We start from the raw sequence: 4,516 nt of genomic DNA on the forward strand, positions 1-4,516 counted from the left end.
TACAGGGCTCTAAAATATGCTGGCAAAAACAGCCTTCAAATTCTGCTTCTTTACCACTCCCATCACCTACCCTCTCCTTTTCCACTGAGAGGTTTGCCAATCCAAATTATAAAACAGGTTGGGAAACTTTATCTATTATAGATCCAAGATGGAGAGAAAACCAGGAAGGAAAGATTAGCAAAGCTAAATTTATTGTTAACAAGATTGGGAGAAGGGGGGGAAGGGGGAGAAGGAGAGGAAGTGAGTGCCTCATCAAACCATGGACAAGAAGTTGGGAAATACTGACTTTTTACATGCAAAAAGTTCTTCCTATCTTTCTTTTTTTAAGATTTTATTTACTTATTTGTCAGAGAGAGGGAGAGAGAGGGAGAGAGAGCATAAGCATGGGGACATTTGCTTTAGCTCTGAACATAAATAGATAAAAGCCATACTTGACATGTCTGATCACTCTCCTTGAAACATTTTCTATACTTGACTTGTGTTATGAACTGAATTGTAACCCCCTAAAATTCATATATTGAAGTGTACCTCCCATTGTGACGTTTTCTGAGATAGGGCCTTTAAAAAGATAATTAAAGTTAAATGAGGTCATAAGGGTAGACCTTAATCCAACAGGACTGGTGCCCTTATAAGAGATAAAAACACCAGAGCTCATCTCTGTGCATACACAGAGGAAAGGTCATGGAGGACATAGCCATCCGCAAGCCAGTAAGAGGGTCCTCACCAGAAACCGAATTTGCCAGAACCTTCATCATGTACTTCTAGCCTCTAGAACTGTGAGAAAATAAATGTCTGTTGTTTATGCTGCCCAGTTTGTGGCAGTCCATTATGGCAGCCTAAGCAGACTAATACAATTTCAAACATATCACACTGTCCTGGTTTTTCTCTTACTGCACTGGAGACTCCAAATCCATTTCTTTTGGTAGTTCCTCCTGATCTCTCCATCTTTCCACATTGGGGTGTCCCAGGTTTCATTCCTCAGAAACCTCTCCTTTACAATCTATACTTCTTGTTTGGTAATCTGTCTCAACCTCTGTATATTCAGTATTAAATACGTGTTGATGATACCCAGATGTATGTCTCCTGCCCACAGTTCTCTCCAGCTAACTATTCAGCATCTCAAATTTATCATATTGATCTTTCCCACAGTTTGATTCTTCCACATTCTTCTCCATTTCAATCAGGGGCAACTTCATCCTTACAGTTGCTCAGACCATAAACCTTGGAGCCATTCCTTGATTCCTCTTTTTCTCTCATACTGAACATTCAATGTGTCTGAAAATTCTACTGGTTCAGCTTTCAAAATTTATCAAGAGCCAAACCACATCTAACCATTTCCCCTGCCACCTCTATGGTTCAAGCCACCCTCACCTCTCGTCTGGATTACTGCTGGAACCCCCCGTTGGTCTCTCTGCTTCCACAGGGTATTCTCAATAGAGCAGCCAGGGTGACCAGTTAAAATGTAAATTTTACCATGGCACTCCTCTAATCAAAATGGTAGAGTAGATTTCATTCTCTACAGTCTCTTATAAGATCAAAATGATCTGTATCTCACTCACCATTCTTTCCCCCACCATACCTTTCTAATAATATGTCTCCTCTCCTTTTTGTTCACTTTGCTCTATCCATAAAGATCTCTTTGGTGTTCTTTTTTTTTCTTAGAAAGAGAGCATGAGTGAGGCAGGGAGAGACAGAGGGAGAGGGAAAGGGAGAATCTCAAGCAGGATCCATGCTCAGGGCAGAGCCCAACACAAACAAGGTGCTCAATCTCATAACCCCAAGATCATGACCCAAACAGAAATCAAGAGTTGGACACTTTAAGCGGTTGAGCCCCCTAAGTGCCCCTTTTTGATGTTCTTCTAATATACCAGATATTTTTCTACTTCTGAAGCTATGTATTAACTATGGCTTCCTGTTCTATAAAATTAAAATAATATTTACCTTGGATGGATGTCATTAAGGATTAAAGGTAACATGTATAAACCACATGGCACATAACTGATGTAGCTCTTAACATGGAAATTAAATTTCCTTATAAGAAGTTCAAAGCCCTATTTTTATTGCAGTTAAACTAATATTTTTCTGTAAGGATTTTTAAAGAGTTTATTTGAGTCATTAGAAATTATATAAACTAAAGCAAAATATGACAAAAAGAAATATCAGAATTCTTGGTCATATCAAGATGGAGAAAGTCAAAAAACATACTTGAGTTACAAAGACCAAACAGCAAAACACAACATCTAACAGCAACAATTATTATCTATAATCCAGTATTCAAGACATGTATCACCTTGATTTTATATTCTGGGAAAGAGACACTAAGAAAATTCATAATATAAAATTTCTAGCTCATTGCCATTTTTCTTCTTTATTTTATTTAAAAAAAGACATACCTCCTAGAGAATGTGAGAAGGTATTTTGGTTTTGTTTTGTTTTTCTGAAACCTATAACTTCTCACCATGGCATAATCCTTGGAATAAAAAGAGACTTAGAGACAGACCTCCCTTCGCTCCAATGTGGGCTTTGAGTAAGCCTGATGTACTGAAAAGAGCATGGGTGTCAGAATCAGACACATCTATGTGTGAATCCCAGCTGTGATTACATGTGAGATGCTGGACAAGTGGGTGAACCTCTGCAATCTTTGGTTTCCTCATTTATAAAATCAAGATAGGAAATTTGCATGGGTTAAAGAAAATGTATGTGAACTCTCTGACCCACTAGAAACTCAGGACAGGTCTCTCTTACTACTATGGAGATTAACTTCATAATAACAAGCTCTAAAAGATAGTGTTTGGCTATAGAGAATTTCTGTTGTACTAAATATTACTTGCTTTCATTTGATATTCTCTATAATATGACACTCAAATGGGGTACACTTTTTTTCCCAATACTTTGCTAACAAAATAGTAGAAAATTCCATCTCAAAGAAGTATTGGCAAAAGCTGGTAGCAAGTTGTCTTTAGATAATATGCTTTACTACAATATGTAACAATAGGTAAGAGAATGAATGCTAGTCACCATAGATGAGGGTCAACACTGACTCTAGAATGATCGTGGGCAACTCACTTAACCACTCTGCATCAGTTTCTTCTTTGTGAAATAGAGCTAGCTCATAAAATTCTTGAGGGGATTAAATGAAGTAATACAAGCAAACTGCCTAGACAGTGCCCAGAAGGAAACAAATATACATTAAATGTTATCTATTAATACTCTGAAAATATAAACTTAGAAACAACTTCACAATTTCAAATGTCAGATGTATTTTTCATTACCTGATTATTTTTGCTATATGTAGATTTTTTTCTCACTCAAAAACCAGAAACTAGTACAAACAATTCCTTACAAATAGAATACATATACTTGTTATCCTTATAATCCTTACTTTTTCTGAGGGCAAGGAGAGCAAAAAGTTTACCTAAACTATTAAACAAGGTAGCAATTCTAGATTTTAATTAATTCCATGTATAATTTCTATATTCTCTGTGGTAAATTTTTAAAATCAATTCCACATATTTATTTTATTTTATTTTATTATGTTATGTTAATCACCATACATTACATCATTAGTTTTTGATGTAGTGTTCCATGATTAATTGTTTGCGTATAACACCCAGTGCTCCATGCAGGACATGCCCGCCTTAATACCCATCACCAGGCTAAGCCATCATCCCACCACCCTCCCCTCTAGAACCCTCAGTTTGTTTCTCAGAGTCCATAGTCTCTCATGGTTCAACTCCCCCTCTGATTCCCCCCCTTCATTTTTCCCCTCCTACTATCGTCTTCTTCTTTTTTTTTTTTTTAACATATAATGTATTATTTGTTTCAGAGGTACAGGTCTGTGATTCAACAGTCCTACACAATTCACAGTGCTCACCATAGCCCAAACCCTCCCCAATGTCCATCACCCAGCCACCCCAACCTTCCCACCCCCCACCACTCCAGCAACCCTCAGTTTGTTTCCTGAGATTAAGAATTCCTCATATCAGTGAGATCATATGATACTTGTCTTTCTCTGATTGACTTATTTCACTTAACATAATACCTTCTAGTTCCATCCACGTCATTGCAAATGGCAAGATTTCAGGTTTTTTGATGGCTGCGTAATATTCCATTATATATATATATATATATATATATATATATATATGCCACTTCTTCTTTATCCATTCATCTGTTGATGGATATCTTGGCTCTTTCCATAGTTTGTCTATTGTGGACATTGCTGCTATAAACACTGGGGTGCACATACCCTTCAGATCCCTACATTTGTATCTTTGGGGTAAATACCCAGTAGTGCAATTGCTGGGTTATAGGGCAGCTCTATTTTCAACTTTCTGAGGAACCTCCATACTGTTTTCCTGAGTGGTTACACCAACTTGCATTCCTACCAACAGTGTAGGAGGGTTCCCCTTTCTCTGCATCCCCGCCAACATCTGTCGTTTCCTGACTTGTTAATTTTAGCCATTCTGACTGCTGTTAGGTGGTATCTCATTGAGGTTTTTTTTTTAAAGATTTT

Source organism: Eumetopias jubatus, unplaced genomic scaffold (assembly GCF_037043125.1).
Source record: "Eumetopias jubatus isolate StellerSeaLion01/CBP00866 unplaced genomic scaffold, mEumJub1_p1.0 scaffold_2, whole genome shotgun sequence".
Taxonomy (NCBI): Eukaryota; Metazoa; Chordata; class Mammalia; order Carnivora; family Otariidae; genus Eumetopias; species Eumetopias jubatus.